The sequence below is a fragment of the Adiantum capillus-veneris genome, chromosome 5 (assembly GCF_014529385.1).
Source record: "Adiantum capillus-veneris isolate H3 chromosome 5, ASM1452938v2, whole genome shotgun sequence".
Lineage (NCBI taxonomy): Eukaryota > Viridiplantae > Streptophyta > Polypodiopsida > Polypodiales > Pteridaceae > Adiantum > Adiantum capillus-veneris.
The window spans coordinates 100,282,518-100,300,083 of NC_140935.1; the positions used below are offsets into that span (position 1 = coordinate 100,282,518).

General features: G+C 43.0%; 1 pseudogene; it reads left to right on the forward strand.

Moving 5' to 3' along the window:
• The first annotated feature begins 2,174 nt into the window (after positions 1-2,174).
• LOC147457817 (2,3-bisphosphoglycerate-independent phosphoglycerate mutase-like) lies at positions 2,175-3,884 on the forward strand (annotated as a pseudogene).
• Positions 3,885-17,566: the final 13,682 nt, after the last annotated feature.

Genomic DNA, 17,566 nt, shown 5'->3' on the forward strand with positions numbered 1-17,566 from the left:
ATGGGGGTTGGCCATTCTGGCCTGGGCACAGTGGCCCTTTACGTAACGAACAAGATCTTGAAATTATATTCCCCTCACGCGCATTGGTTCCACAAAATCTTCAGCTTATTCCAAAAAGGTTTTGCATTGTCAGCATAGTGAGAAGTTGACCAGAACTTGAGCAAAGATCAATTAGTCCACAAGGAAAAGCTTATGTGTCACAAAGAACATTCGTGTTGATGGGGAGAAGCGTGGCTAGATGCATACTCCAACACCCACACCTGACGCCACTCCGAACTTTTCTCTCGAGGTCTTCCCTCGATCCGTGGGACGCCATGGAGCCCTGGGCTGTTTCCAACAGATGCAAAGTGAGGGCACCTCTCCAAATGCAATCACCTACGCTTTTGTCTTGAAGGCATGTATCACTGCCTTGATGTCCGGAATGTCGTGTCTTCAAGTGCATCTCATTGCCCAACAGTGACAGGACCAGGGAGCTCTGGCTAGCTAGCTATTTTCAAGATGCAAAGCGAGGACATTTCTCCTGATGTAATCACCTATGCTTGCATCTTGAAAGCATGTGGCACTATGTAGGAGCAATGATCACGTATGCGAAATGTGTTGTTCTTGGGATAGCACCAAAGAGTGCTTGAGGAGCTTTCTATTTCGGAATGTCGTCTCTTGGAATGCACTAATTACGGGATATGCTTAACATAGAACACTCTGGACTGTTTTCGAATTGAGCATCTCTCTTCAGATGTGCAATCACCTATGCTTGCATCTTGAAGGCATGTTGCAATTTGGAAGACACTGGGACGAACAGAAGAACTCAGGATGATATCGTTAGTCAGGGGCTGTTGAAAAAAATGTTATAGTTGGCACTACCTTGGTCGACATGTATGCAATTACCTACACCTATATATTTTCATTCAAGGGCTGTTGAAAAAAGAAGTCATGCTTGTATGCTTTTCGACGGTGATACTAACAAGAAAAATCACAATTATATTGTTAGTCAGAGGCTCTTGGAAAAAGATGTCGTGCTTGAAACTGCCTTGGTTGATATATATGCCAAATGTGGTGCACTACAGGATATTCCCAACATGGCTATGGCAATGACGAAGTAATCAGATTTTTCACCAGATGCAAAAGAAAGGCGCTTTTTCATGGCTAGGATGTTTTCATGAGATATGCACAACATGGCTGTGGCAACGAAGCATTGAGATGTTTTTAGCCCATGCGAAGGAAAGGCCTTCCTTCAAATGCAATCACCTATGCAATTAGGGGCTATTGTGGGGCTGTTGCAGAAACATTTTGTGCTTGGCAATGTGGCAAGCTTGATGAGTCCAAAACACTACTTGACAACATGGACTATGGTGTTAGCAGGTTATGCACATGAAGGATGAGATTGATTTGTTCTATGATGTTGTCAACTTTCCAAACTTCAGTTTGGAACTAATCAAAACAAGAGTACATATAGTGCAGATGGCAGAAATAATCTGGTTTGAACTCTTTACACCAGTTGATATTGATCACCCACTATTAATGTGCCCTTCACAATTGAGCACCATCCTTCTTGCTTCCACCAGATTTGGACGTACGAAGCAACGAGTGAATTTTGATAGGCTCTGAATTGACACAAGATGAAATATAAAAATTCTCGCTTCTTCCTAAAGTTCCTCCACCCAAATAGTCACAAGACTATCTCCTTCATCCTCCATTGTCGTCTCTTGCAGCGGGTTAAGAGCAGGAGATGCCCAACATCGTTGATGCAAGGTGCATCGACGACAGACATTCAATCGTGCAATGAGTAAGCATTATCATTTTGTGATTTTTGACATTTTTGACACTGCAAGGAGTAAAAAAGCATTGATATTTGTCAAGATTGGATTGGAAAATCCAATTTCCTTTAATTTGGCAAATCAATCACACAATTCGAAAATCTTGGAACTACCAGTTGTCCAATAAATACCTAGAATACCTAAAAGTAATCCAAAATCTCCTATGCGGTTGGTGAGCATTTGCGGCACTTGACCTAGAAAACCAAAAACCTACTAATAGATAGGAACACGTTCCTCCCAAAACACATAAAGTTGTATTAAGTTGGGGCTGAGAACTGACCGTAACATTGACGCGGTAAACAGTCTTAAATAAGCGTAAAACCTGGTATATCCCCGGTCATGACACATATTTTGCTCGAGAAAGATTTAGAAGAGTTACGGCAACAAGGAGTGGATGCCTCACTAGCATCTGGAGGGGGGCGTATGCATGTAACTATGGATTTCTATGAGGTACCTTGTGATAACCAAATATCGACAGTTGCCTTTTGGTTTGAAAGAGCTTGCTAAGATTTCAATATGGGTCTTAATGCATCCATGCAAACACCTTAAGAGCCAAGACAGGATCAATAGGAATTGTCATTGTTGATTGTTTCACTTTTTGGGTCTACAATGCAGTCTTGAAGAGTTAGTTTTGTTGGGACTTTGTGAAATAGAATGACTGGAATCTGGTAAAAAGAGGCAGGGATGCACAAGTTCTGGGAGAAGCTCCTCACAAGTTCAAGAGTGGTATAGAAGCTCTTATGCAATTGAAGGCAGATAATCCAAAATTCAATGACCAATATTGTCCTCCATTTGTGATTGTGGACAAAAATGGAAAATATGTTGGTCCAATGTTGATGTTGATACAGTTGTAACCTTCAACTTTACAGCAGACAGCATGATCATGTTGGCAAAGCTCTCGAGTATGCAAACTTTGATAAATTTGATAGGGTGGGTGTGCCCAAAATTCACTATGCGGGTATGCTTCAATATGATGGTGAGTTGAAGCTCCCTAGCAAGTACTTGGTGAACCCTCCCGAAATTGACCGAACATCATGTGAATACTTCGCAAAGAAAGGACTCCGAACCTTTGCATGCAGGTACAGTTGGAAGAGGCCTGACGAGTCAGCTTTGTGTTGTTAATCCTCATGCCAAGGAGGGCTATGCAGTATATTTAGAAATTAATCTTTTTGGGCGCTTGAGATAGCAAGACAGTGAAGTTTGGACATGTTACATTCTTCTGGAATGGGAATCGGTCAGGCTTATTTGATAGCAAGCTGGAGACGTATGTGGAGATACAGAGTGACCAAGGTATCACTTTTAATGAAAAGCCTGGCATGAAAGCCCTCCAAATTGGTGAGAGAGCCAGGGACGCAATTTTAAGTGTCAAGTATGATCAGGTAGACTTCAATAACATTTACAAGTTCATGTCTAAGAATTTTCTTCTTGATTGATGTGGCATCAGGCTATTTGTGCTTGTAGGTGCGGGTGAATCTTCCAATGGGGACATGGTGGGTCATACAGGTGACACGAAGGCCACAATTGTGGGGTGTGAAGCTGTTGATAAGGCTGTTAAGGTGAGTTAAGCAGCTATTCTGGTCTCTTCCGTTCTTTATCACCCAAGTGGTAGCTTGGTATCTTGGTTTCCTCTTTGTAACATGTCTCAAGTCCTAGGCTTGTCATAGAGTTCTTTGGCACACAAAACTACATGTTCAAGAGCATAGTTCAAAATATTACAATATCCAAAAGGACGGTACACTCCCAAGCTACATAGTTGATGTCCTAAGAGATGCATACAAAAATAGATGTTCTCAAATTGGATCAGAAACACCTCAAGGCAAGGCTTGAATAACATCGTTAATTTGAGAAATAAGTTTCTCAGCATTGGCAATTTGCACGAACATCCTGGCATCTACAACTCTAGTGTCGATTATCATTCGTTTGACTCTATCGTGTTGATTGTTGATATTGTAGAATCGACACTTCTCGAGCTTCAACTTGTCTGCAAGTTCAAACCAGAAAAAAGAACTCTCATACATGGACTTTGGTCTTGATCAAACAATCTGTTTCATCTCTCCCTCCAAAAGCTGATTTATGGAATTCCCTAAGACTAACCGACTCCAAGAGGGAACAAAGCCCAAAGAGGGAATAAAGCCCAAAGCTTTGAACAGATGAGGAATGTCATCTTCCTACCATTGACACCTAGGGCATTTGCCGTTTGAGACACCAATACTCTCAGCTTTTTGACCTGTTCAAATGGCTTCTGATCTCTCCCTCTTAATACAAATTCTGATGCTTTTACTAGGAAAAAAAGGGCATAGTTCATCTAAACTTCAAGAATTGCAAACTTGATGGTTTGTAGTACTTGGTAGACTTTTTATTGAGCATCATGAACACATTTATATTTGTGATGAATTAGATTGGAAAGAATTCACCTTCGAATTTTGAAACTGCTTCTCACATTTTCAACCATGACCTCTACCTACATACATTCCGCTCCAGCCATAGCGTGGGCTCTCCACTATGTCTCGTCACATAGTCCTTGAGCATTGAGAGTCACTTATCCATATAGTTCATTACATGTATATTTTGGTCCCATACATCATATTTGACCACCCAAAACGATAATAAAAAATCACATGTACCTTTGGTCCTACATGTCATATTTGTCCATCCAGGACGATAATAAAAAATATACATCTCTCTCTCCAACAACCTCTGACTAACAATCTCGTCATGAATTTGTTTGCCCAGATCAATGTCTTGAATAATACCGCATGCCTTCAAGGCACAAGCATAGGTGACCGCATCCGGAGAGAGGCCCTCGCTTTGCAAGCGATGAAAACAGCCCAGAGCTTCATGACCCTGCCCATGTCGAGCATATCCTGCAATAAGTACAGTCCAACCGACGACATCCCGGACTAGAAGCTCATCAACAACTTGTTGCGCCCTGACAAGTGCACCGCACTTAACATACATACTGACCAACAAGCTCTGTAAGCATGTGTCCTTCTCAAGTAACCCACTAGCGCAAATCTTCCTTATTGCCTTGGCACAAATCCTTCTTCTTAGCACAGGCTTTTAATGAGGTCATCCAAGGTAATCTCATTATTTTCGAGTGTGTGTCATTGTCTTCCTCTCCATATTTCACTTCTGTGATTTTGTGAGGGGATTCTCAATGAACGTGAAATCAGTGTGACTATGGGAAACTCCGAACTAAGATCGAATTGCTACTAAGAGTTGGTAGTTGGTAGCTTTTGACGGTGTAGTTTTTTTAAAGAGCTTTTTCTTCTGGGGTTTTTTTTAAAAGAGGAGCCACGTGGGCTAACGACAGGCCAAGGATTTTGAATTGCCCACTACGCTAACAAAGTAAAAAGGGGGGGCCTAAGCTATTTTTTATGAATGACAACGACCCACCGTGACTATCGCCACCTTCGAAGGTGACTATCGCCACCTTCGACCAATGAGGCAGTGAACTCTAGCTCCACTTTTCAACAGGTTTTCAAGATCTTTATGAAGAATCTGTGGGTGCGACCAAAGTTTTGGTAATTTGTTGTGTTGGGGTATAAAGCCCAATGTGGTCGCCCAGGTAAGTGGGCGGGCCGCTAGGTATGTACACATATTCTTTTGTAAAAACCTAATAAGAACTCACTATGCTCTACACATTAGAGTAGAGAGAGTTCACCATATCGTCGTGCTCTTCTTCTCGCACTCTCTCTCGCGTCGCACTTCCGCTCGTACTCCTTCAACTGGTATCAGAGCTTAGATCAAGGCTCGGGGCCACCAGCTCAGATTGGAGTGAAATTCGACAGGTAAAGACACGGCCCCGAATCTTGTGGGAGGACCCGTAGGTCTTCGTGTGCTCAGAATTTCATTCTGAGGTCATCTCGGTCACTGTTCGGCTTCAACAAAGTTCTACGCAGGCCATTTTCGACTATGTGATCTCAGCGGGTGTAGATCCGACTCTGCAAATTTGGGTTTTTCGGCCTACGATTGCAGGTGCTGAGGATATCGACACTCCGAGAGTGTTGATTTGTGGCTGTCTACACATCGAAGGACGGCTCACAGTTCTTGGAGGCGTGTCACATACGACACAGGCGCATCTACACACAGACTGTAGGCGACATCCACTAGTTCATCAGGTAGCTTGTGTTTGCTGCTTGATATTCCAGATTTCATCCTGACATTGCAGGTACTTCCACATGGGATGTATTGTCAGAGATGATGTATGTCTGTTGAGGGTTTCCTGGCTGTGAGTCACGCAGCAAACAACCGCCGCAGCGATTACAGCATACAGTGGGAAATTTGTGGATGTATTACTTTGTGGGAAGTCTATGTACTGTCAGATTTACTACAGCCTTTGTTGACGGTCGAGTGAGGTTTTATTGAGCTGGGGGATTCTCGAATGTTGAGATCCTTTCGGTGATACAGGTCTTGGAGCGATCCCTCGAGCACCCTTAGATAGGCACCTAGGATGTATTGACTGTGAGTTAGACAATTGGGATTGCATCTTTGCTTTACTGCCGTTGAGGCATTGTCGCAGTCTATGCTTACAGGACAGTGATAGGACAGTGAGAGACAGTACAGGTGCAGGACAGGTTTACCCGCAGCTTACAGTGTCAGAGAGACAGTGTTTTTTGAGCTGTTTTTAGTACACCAGAGCCATTTTACAAAGGAGACTCTGCCAAAATTTCTGCAGAATCTGAAGCTTTCTTGGTTCATTTGACAGGTTGATATTGGTTCAGTGGTCAGTTTACAGGGGAAACTCTGCCGAATTTTTCCCAGGAAAGTAAACTACTGTGAAGCGTAGCTATGGCTGGATCACAGGACACTGCTCTTTACAATATCAAGAAGCTGGATGGAACCACTTTCCCATTGTGGAAGAAGCAGATTTGGCACGTGCTGGTACAAAAGAAGAAGATAAAACCTATAAAGCTCAAGGGGATAAAACCAGAAGATATGGACGAAGATGAATGGAGCGAAATGGATGAATTGGCACTTTCTACCATTATGCTGACTTTGGCAGAAAGCGTTTACTTCAATGTAGCAGACGAGATGTCGGCTTATCAAGCATGGTTAAAGCTGAGTGATCTTTATGAGAAGCAGAGTGCAGTTTCACAGGTATACTGGCTTAAGAAGCTTGTTGACTTGAAGATGAAAGAAGGGACACCTATGTCCAATCATCTGAATGAATTCAACACAATCTATAGTCAGTTGTCAGCTCAAGGTGTCAAGTTTGATGAACCTGTTAGAGCTATGTTCCTGTTGATCACATTGCAGGAAAGTTGGGACACTTTTCGCACAGCTTTGAGTAATCCTGCACCTCCAAATGGTTTGAACATAGCAGGTGTAGAAGGAAGTCTGCTTACTGAAGAAACCAATAGAAAGACAATGGACAAAGGCAAAGGAACAGCCTTAGTTGTCAGGGGAAGGACCAAAGAAAAGTACAAAGGTGGAAAGAGGAATCAGTCTCGTAGCAAGTCCCGCAGTGCTAAAGGCAAGAGTGATATAGAATGCTACCATTGTGGCAAGAAGGGTCACATGAAAAGAGACTGCAGAGAAGGGAAAGCAGAAAAAGGCAAAGAGAAAGCTGAAGACCATGGTGAGAAGAACAAGTCCTCAGTGAAGATTCAAGAAATAAATGTGACAAACACTGTTGCAGAGGATGACAGTCTAGTGTCAGGAGACATCTACTTCTTGAAGAATACAATGGACTCAGCTCTTCTTACATCATCTGATGGAAATGCACTGAGTGACTGGATTATAGACTCAGGGGCATCACTTCATGTGTCTCCAAACAAGGAGTGGTTTACCTCTTATGTGACCACTAAAGATCATGTTCGGCTAGGCAATGGGCAGACATGTGAGATCTTAGGTGTTGGAGATGTTCAATTGAAGTTTCAGAATGGCTCTTCTTTCACGCTGAAGAATGTGAGACATGTTCCCGCAATTACAAAGAGCTTGATCAACACAGGTTTACTTGATGATGCTGGCTACGTCACCACTTTTGGACAGAACATGTGGAAGATATCCAAGGGTTCTATGACAGTAGCACATGGAGTAAAGTCTGGAGGACTTTACATGATTTATGTATCAAATGTCTCTAAAAATGTAATCAATGTAACCGAGCATCCGAACGTTTCTTTGTGGCATAGCCGGTTAGGACATATGTCCAAGAAGGGAATGGAAATCTTGTCTCGTTCTGGTTATTTGCCTGGCTTTTCATTTAATGATTTTGAATTCTGTGAACATTGTATGTATGGTAAGCAAACACAGCAGCCACATAAGCATAGAAGCAGTAGAAGAGATACACAGTTGGCACTTGTTCATAGTGATTTGTGTGGACCTATGCCTAACCTATCTCTAGGGGGAGCTTCTTACTTTATGACATTTATAGATGATTACTCGAGGAAAGTATGGGTTTACTTTCTCAAGCACAAGGATGAAGCGTTTAGTGTTTTCAAAACGTTTGTGACACTTGTGGAGAATCAGAGTGGCAAGAAGCTTAAATGCTTACGCACTGACAATGGTGGAGAGTATGTTTCAAAGGCCTTTCAGGACTTTTGTGAGTCAAAAGGTATAAAACGTGAACTTACTGCTCCTTACAATCCTCCTCAAAATGGTGTTGCTGAGAGGATGAATGGGACCATACAAGAGAAGGTCAGAAGTATGTTGTCTAATGCACAGCTGCCAAATGGGTTTTGGGCTGAAGCTGTATCAACAGCTGTTCATCTTGTAAATAGATCTCCTAGCAAGGTTTTGCAGAAGGATTCACTGCCAGAGATGGTATGGTCAGGCAAAATGCCCTCATACAAGCATCTCAGAGTCTTTGGCTGTGAGGCATATACTCACGTTCCAAAGGAATTTAGGAACAAACTTGAGCCAAAGAGTAGAAAGTGCATCTTTCTAGGCTATGGTAACTCTGGTGAGATGGGGTACAGACTTTGGGATCCCGAATCCAGAAAGGTTGTCCGCAGCAATGATGTTCACTTCAATGAATCCAAATATCATTCTAAACCAGAGAGGGTTGAGGAGATTAGAAGAGTTGTCTTCCAAGAAGATGGACCTGCACGTGCAAGACAAAATGTCAAGGCTCAAGAGGAGCAACGACAGGATAGAATTTAGGAACAAACTTGAGCCAAAGAGTAGAAAGTGCATCTTTCTAGGCTATGGTAACTCTGGTGAGATGGGGTACAGACTTTGGGATCCCGAATCCAGAAAGGTTGTCCGCAGCAATGATGTTCACTTCAATGAATCCAAATATCATTCTAAACCAGAGAGGGTTGAGGAGATTAGAAGAGTTGTCTTCCAAGAAGATGGACCTGCACGTGCAAGACAAAATGTCAGGGCTCAAGAGGAGCAACGACAGGATAGAGTGGAACCACAAGTTGTGGCTGAACCTGAGCCACCTATTGTGCGTAGATCTGGACGTGTCACGCGACCTCCTAATAGGTTTGTTCCATCTATGAACTATGTCATGTTGATTGATTGCAATGAGCCTTCATGTTACAAGGAAGCAGTGCAAATGAAGGACTCCGGGAATTGGCAATTGGCCATGCAGTCAGAGATGACAGCTCTGCATAAAAACAAGACATGGAAGCTAGTTAAATTACCACAAGGCAAAAAGGCTCTACCTTGTAAATGGGTTTACAAGTATAAGATCACCGCTCATGATAGTTAGCCAAAGTACAAAGCAAGGCTTGTTGCCAAGGGCTTTAAGCAAGAACAAGGCATTGACTTTGATGAAGTCTTCTCTCCGGTGGTCAAGATGACTACATTGAGATGCTTTCTTGCATTGGTTGCCATATTAGATTTGGTGTTGCACCAAATGGATGTCAAGACGACGTTCTTGCATGGTGATTTAGATGTGGAAATTTACATGCAGCAGCCAGAAGGGTTTGTTGAGAAAGGCAAGGAAGATTGGGTATGCCAGTTGTTAAAGAGTCTTTATGGCTTAAAACAATCACCGAGGGCATGGTACCATAAATTCCACAAGTTTATGCTTTCTCAAGGCTACAAATGTAGTGAGTTCGACCACTATCTATATACAAAGAAGGTTAAGGATGGTAGTTGGCTGATCCTTATTTTGTATGTGGATGACATGTTGATTGTTGGCAAGCACTTGGAAGAAATTTCAGCTTTGAAGTCAAAGATGGCAAAATCGTTTGACATGAAAGACATGGGTGAGGCAAGTCATATACTTGGTATGCGCATTGAGAGAGACAGATCAAAGAAGTTGATTTGGTTATCTCAAACAGAGTATATTGACAAGGTTTTGCAACGTTTCAATATGGAGAAGGGAAAGGCACTGAGTGTTCCATTGCCACCATATGTGAAACTTAGCAAACAAGATTGTCCTGTGTCTGAGGAAGAACAGGCTGAAATGGATAAGATTCCATATGCGTCTGCAGTGGGTAGTTTGATGTATGCAATGATTTCTACTCGCCCAGACATTGCATTTGCAGTGGGAGTAGTAAGTCGATACATGTCAAACCCAGGCAAGAAACATTGGGAGGCAGTGAAAGGAATATTGAGATACCTGAAAGCTACAAAGAGTATGCGTATATGCTATGGGAGTCAGGAGCTAAGTGTAAAGGGTTTTACAGACTCAGATTATGCAAGTGACTTAGACAACCGAAGGTCTACGTCAGGGTATGTCTTTACATTGGCTGGTGGAGCAATATCATGGCTTTTTAGATTACAAGATTGTGTTACTCAGTCTACTAGAGGCTGAATATGTTGCAGCATCAGAAGCATGCAAAGAATCAATTTGGCTTAATCGACTAGTAACAGATTTGGGAATCAAAGAAGAGATGCCTGTGTTATATTGTGATAGTCAAAGTGCTATACAATTGGCTTGCAATCCAGTTTATCACTCAAAGACAATGCATGTGGATGTGAAGTATCACGTCATCAGGGAAATGCTCGAGGATAAGCAACTTCAGCTTGTCAAAGTTCACACCACAGAAAATCCTGCTGATCTACTTACAAAAGGACTTCCCTCAGAGAGCTTTGCGCATTTTCGCAAGCAATTAGGTGTAGGGTAGTACATCACTTCTCTACATCTCTTGTATATTAGCTTGTATAGTAGCTTCTCTCACACTTAAAGTACCACATTGGACTTTAAGTGGGAGGTTGTTGGGGTATAAAGCCCAATGTGGTCGCCCAGGTAAGTGGGCGGGCCACCAGGTATGTACACATATTCTTTTGTAAAAACCTAATAAGAACTCACTATGCTCTACACATTAGAGTAGAGAGAGTTCACCATATCATCGTGCTCTTCTTCTCGCACTCTCTCTCGCGTCGCACTTCCGCTCGTACTCCTTCATGTTGTTAACCCTGTTGGTGTTGGGGCGACTCGGCTCTTTGTTAAAGAGGGAGTTGTAGTTGAGTTGTATTTTCAAGCATTTTTTGATAGGTCTAAAATGCTGATTGGGTGAAATAAGATAGTGAGCACTAGTTTAGATGACTAGTGTGTACATCTAAGGTTGTGTTCAGACTAAACCGGCGAAAGAAACAAGTCTTCGCAAATCTTCCGCCGCCTAATGTGAACAATGTAGAGGAGGAACAATGAAAAAGCGAAGGGGACTGAGAGAGGCCATCAACTCTTCCGAAGGGGGGGTCGGAAGAAAAATGGAGGGCCCGACAGAAGAGTGCCTTAACTCCAACCAATCAAATTTCGCCATGGAGCATTGACCTTCTAAAGCTTGGCACATACCGGAGGATGTGCAGGTTTAGAGGGGGTGGATGTCGTGCCGCCTTGCGGGCACAGGGTGAAAGATACAAATCTGCATACTTATTCGGGGTGCTGGTTTTTGGTCCAGATATGAAGTGTTGAAGGAGCCTACTGGTCTTTTTAGATCGGTAGTCGGAACTTTGGATGCCAAGTTATAAGCAGTTGAAGTTTTGTCGGGGCTAGGTTTGTGCCGGGTTAGCCATCATTATCTCAAGCGCCTGTGACGAGTTCCAGTGTCTCCAGTGTTTGTATCTCGAGCGTCGATACCAGTGTCTCGAGAGCCAGTGTCGAGTTCTAGTGTCTCCAATGTCAGTATCTCGAGCTCCAGTGTCGAGTACTGGTGTCTTCAGAGCCAATGTCGAGTTCGAGTGTCTCCAGTGACAGTATCTTGAGCATCAGTGTCAGTATCTCGAGCGCCAGTGTCGAGTACCAGTGTCTCAAGAGCCAGTGTCGAGTTCCAGTGTCCCCAGTGTCAGTCTCTCGAGCGTCAGTGTCAGTATCTCGAGCACCAGTGTCGAGTACAAGTGTCTCAAGAGCCAGTGTTAAGTTCTTGTGTCTCCAGTATCAGTATCTGGAGCGTCAGTACCAGTGTCTCGAGAGCTAGTGTCGAGTTCCGGTGTCTCCAATGTCAGTATCTTGAGCGCCAGTGTCGAGTACTAGTGTCTTGAGAGCCAGTGTTGAGTTCCAGTGTCTCTAGTGTCAGTGTCTTGAGCACCTGTGTCGAGTACCAGTGTCTTAAGAGCCAGTGTCCAACGCCAGTGTCAATGTATCGAGTACTAGTGTCTCGAGAGCCAATGTCGAGTACCAGTGTCTCGAGAGCCAGTAAAACCAATGCAAGTGAGACTAGTACCAGTATTCAAGTATTGAGCCGTGGAGCTTAAGGAAAGCTAAGAATAGCATCTTGGGGGGGGGGGGGGGGGGGGGGGGGGGGGGGGGTGGTAAAAATAGGAGGTTGGACGTGCCCTAAAGGACAATTTTAGGGGATAGTTGATATAGTTTTTTTAGGGGGGAGGGGGACGAGGAAGGAGAGGCAAGGCAGTGGAGAGTGGGTGGAGTCAAGAGAGAGGAAGAAGGGTGTTGTTTTGCAGAGCGAGAGTTGTCAAGGAGGAACAAGTGTGTTGTTTGACGAGCAGGAGGAACGACAGAAGAAGTTTTTGATAAGCAAGCTTCTCATTCGGGAAGCGTCTAGCACGGGATTCAAGAGCAAATAAGAGTATAGGGTGGGTGTTTTGCTTGGCAATTACGAGTTGCTTCCAATGGGTTTGGGTTATCGGAATAGGGGATTTCAAATCAACAGGCATACCGGCGTTGGCGTATGCAGCTGATTTGTATCAAGGATTCCAGATATTTGTTTAATGGAAACATCTTTTGGTTTCCAACTCAAGTAAGTGTTAATATCTGTTCTAAGTTGGATTTTATCCATTAACTCTATTCCGATATGTGATATTCTCCTGCAATTCTCTCAAAACACCTCTATATCATCTTATTAACACTAATTCGGCCCGAGTCATACTGGTTTCCCTTGGTTTGCACCTAGACCACTTCTCCGTCTACAGCCACAAAGCCCAGTGCTTTCCCGGTCGAGACCCTGGAGTGACGCGCACTCCAACACCGTTTGCATGTTGGTCATCCCTTGAGCTAGCCAAGTTGTCATCTCATGCCTGCAACCTTGCCGCCATGCTTTTCCACTTGTCACCCAACCTTGATACCTCACCCGACTTCCCTCCCACTTTCTTCTCCACCCATTTCTTTCAAAGGGAATCTCCTAGTGATTCCCCTTAAAAAGAATGGGTCCTCCCCTACTCCCTCTTTAGTTAAACAGATTCATAATGGCATGTGTTAAAATAAATAAATCCATTAGTAAGATGCCCCCCCCTGTCCTACACCTTGCTCCCCTTCACTCACCTCTCTCGTACCCCCACCCTCATCCTTGTCTCCACTCACGTGTGACACACACACACACACACACACACACACACACACAGAGCATCTTCAGAGATTTTGATTCTTTTAGTGTAAAGGGGGTATACCATACCCCCTTTACACTAAAGAGGCAGGTGGTATACCATACCACCTCCCTCTCCCCTTGGCTGCTCCTCTAGCCACCTAAGGGAACTGCCCTTCCACTCGCTCCTTAGCACGCAGGAGCCCTGCTAGCCCTCATACTCGCTATCATGAAACTATTGCATTGATCCTCCACACATGTCCCTTCGTTGCCTTGTCACTCTACCTCAACAACATTTCCACCATTAGCCGGTGCCCCTCTCCTCTCCTTAAAGATGCAATCACCTTCGCTTGTGTCATGAAAACCTATGGCATTACGTTGATGGAGCAAAAGACATGGTGCGCACACTCACACACCTTAACACCTTAAAAAAACACAAGGAACTATCTTGGTTTTATCACCTCACACAACTACTCAAGAGCTCAATGAAAGTTCTCCCCCCAAACCCACATTAAGCTCCAAACGTCTCGAACAACAAGCCCTTGCCTACCCGCAAACAATACGCAGTGAGCCGAGTTAATCAAGGCTTTGAATCACACTTGATGGCTACTAAAAGATATAAGAAAAACCATCAAAAACTCAAAACCTCCAACCACAAAAGGCCTCACTCAATCCATTGCAAAAAAATTAACCAACAACTCCACTTTCGAGGACTCTTTGGTGTAGCCTCAACCCTAATGGCACCGATATATGGTCACATAGTCTTCCAGAAAGCTGCAACTTCTTCCCTCAATTCCTTGTATACACACATCCATGGAAACCTCAAAACTTCCATAGACTCACCCAAGTGAAAAATTGAAGAGAAGAAACTTCACTCTTCCACACACTCGAAAACAGGACAGGAACAAGACGAGACCACCTATAGAAACCCTGCTTCCTCTCACACAAAGAGAGGTGAAAGTGCTGATATTGAACTCCACACACTCTCCCTCAGGTTGGATACTCATGGAATCGTGAGTGATAAGGCAATTTTCAGCCTTTTCACACCATTTTTGACCTATTTGGTCCATTTTTGACCCCCAAAAGACTTTTGTTCGAGCGAGAAAATACTGAACGGACTCTGAATTCCGCCAAATTTTTACAGCCCGATCCTTGATACCCAAAATTCATGGCCACATACCAAAATCTATTTTTGACCACCTCTAAGGTGGTTCGGGCATCACTCCATGTTGGGCGCCGCAAATAGACAATTATTGCATGAGTCAAATTCTTGAGGTGGAATGATAGTACCCACACTTCTCAATTGCATTATTTACATTCTAGAAATATCAAGCACATACCCTAGAGTCAAAAGACGCACACTGTGTGTGTGTGTGTGAGAGAGAGAGAGAGAGAGAGAGAGAGAGAGAGCAATGAGAGAATCTCTTAACATAGAATCTAGAAATATTGTCAGATTCTTCATCATTTTTGAATAAAAACAAGTGATAAAATCACAAGGCCTACCTCTTAGGCGAGTTAATATGCAAAGTGAAGCAAAGAAAGAGATCCACCTCTATGCGCTCTCTCTCTCTCTCTCTCTCTCTCTCTCTCTCTCTCTCTCTCTACACACACACACACATTTGCTTTTAAAAAATTAATCCTTTTTTTTTTTTGGGAGGGGGGGGGGGGGGGAAGGGAGGCTTAACCCTACAAAGTGAGACTAAAATTTTTGTTAGACTATGGAGCTAAATGCTAGACTAGAATAAAGTTATCACAATTTGAAATAAATATATATATGGAATTGCTATACCCAACCAATGAACATTCCCAATAGAAATCTATTGGAGGATTTGTCCTCCATGTCAAACGCATGTGCAGATAGCCATTTGAGAAACTCCACTACTTTCTTTTGTAATAGTCTTTTTGACCATATCCCAATGTGAATTTGATATGCATCCCCTACAATGCCTATTGTCAATTGCACACAAAGGGCCTCTCACCCATGCAACATGCACCCCAATCTTGTGCAAGTTGCTCGCACATAGGCCTTCTACCCACATTCCATTCAACCCCATATTGCCCGTACAATGGGAGTCTGTTATTGATAGCATGTAGCCCCATGCATCCCCTATCACCCTCTTGCTCTCCCCTACCCCCTACCTTGTCCCATCGACCAATTACCTCCTGTATAGTACTCAATAAGAGAGAGAGAGAGAGAGAGAGAGAGAGAGAGAGATTTCATTATCATCCTAAAAGGCTAAGTGTGACCTATGGGACCACAACAACGTATCATGTGGTATGTTTGAGGCTAATAATTAATTCTCGATGCCCAAGGATTGACATCTTGGTTGGGGGAGAGAGAGAGAGAGAGAGAGAGAGAGATTCTACCCTCCCCACACACCCCTCCCATCTCTTCTTTAATGTAAATGTAGAGAGAGATATGGAGTAAAACTCGTACTTAAAAAATTAAGGCAATTCAAAAGAATTATGATAAAAAAAGGTTTGAAAAACGATTAAATTATGAAACCTATCTTTTGCTTAGAATTCATAAAAAAGAGGAAACACCAGATCAAAAATTTCTAAGCTTTAAAAAAAACTTAAGAGTTTGTAAGCTTAAAATTAAACCATCTATTTTTTTCATGTGAACTCTCCCCACACAAGACCAATATTACCAATTTAGCAAAAGTTGCTCTCCCCACACAAGACCAATATTACCAATTTAGCAAAAGTTAGCAAAAGTTTACCTGAGGTAAAAGTTTAGTTAAAACTTCAAAGTTTCATGCTTTCATCCCAAACTCCTTTCCTTGGTCAACTAGGCTAGCATTCACTTCCTATTTCAAAACTCAACACACTCCCGTCATTCTCTTTGAAGTTCCTGCCATATCCTCTTCCCTCTTTCGCTTCTCTTCTACAAAAGCCTTGTTGTTTTGAGATTTAGCTATGTATGCATATAATGAGAGGGAATCTACAGGGTCTTCCCACCTAGTAGTCTTTCTAATACAATTTCCCACTTGACGCAATTGTTGATACCCAACTTTTCCTTTTTTCGATGTTGTCATAGCATATGGCCTGAAGGCCCCGTTCATGCTAGAACTTTCAATTGGTTTTTCATACCCTTTGTTCTCAACCTCAGTGCTTCAACTACACTTGCATGGTGTTCTTGCAACATCTCATCCATGCTTTTCTTATACCACCTCTTCCATATTTGGTCTTTAGAGGCAACCCTGTTTCTTGCAAGTGTATTAGACCATCCTTCCTTGGCTTTAGCAAACTCCTTGCACTCATTTCTTACACGGCCAAGACTGTCACACCACATACAATATTGACTTCCACTTCCTCTTTGAGGATCGCCTTGTCTCGACCGAGAGGTTGAACTTTTCTCTTCAAGATTCGCAACTTTCAAATTGGATCCCCTTCTCAAGCTCATCCATGAACAACTCCTCTAGCTTTGGAATCTTCTCCTTTGTCGGCACAAGAACCTCTTCTTCCTTTTCTCCCACATCTGCATTCATTCCAACCAACTTATCCAATCTTCTTTGTCATTTCACCACCATATTAACTGCTTCAATCACTTCTTTCCAATCTGATTTCAGCCCCAACTCCCCTGTGGGATCGTCGAGGAGATCAACTAAGCTTTTCTGCAACTTTGGATCTGCAGCAAGCACAAAAAGTTCTAATTTCTCTGAATTAAGAGCAACATGTTCGGTTGCAGACAATTGGGCAAATCTCTTTTCAAATTCTTTTAATAATTTTGGAGCAGATAGCCCCTTATTATGCTATTGTACTCATTTCAAAAAACTCTTCTTTGTAACATGCTCCTTACCCTTTAAAAAAATATTAATCCTTGAGAGCTTGTTTGAACTCCACCCATGTAGCACCATGTGCAGTCTCAAATCCTCAATCCGTGCACGTAATTCAGGCACGACAACGAGTACGAATTCTCCACTACAGCATGCTCCTTGGCTCCCTTGTCTTCCATAACCTGCTCATAAACTTTGCAAAATTTAGAAATGTCACAACCTTCAAAGTGCCCCAATTTATTTGTCACTACTTGTCTGGCTTCACGAATCCGAGCTTCCATTTCTCTTTCCGAACTTTGAGTCATCATCTACA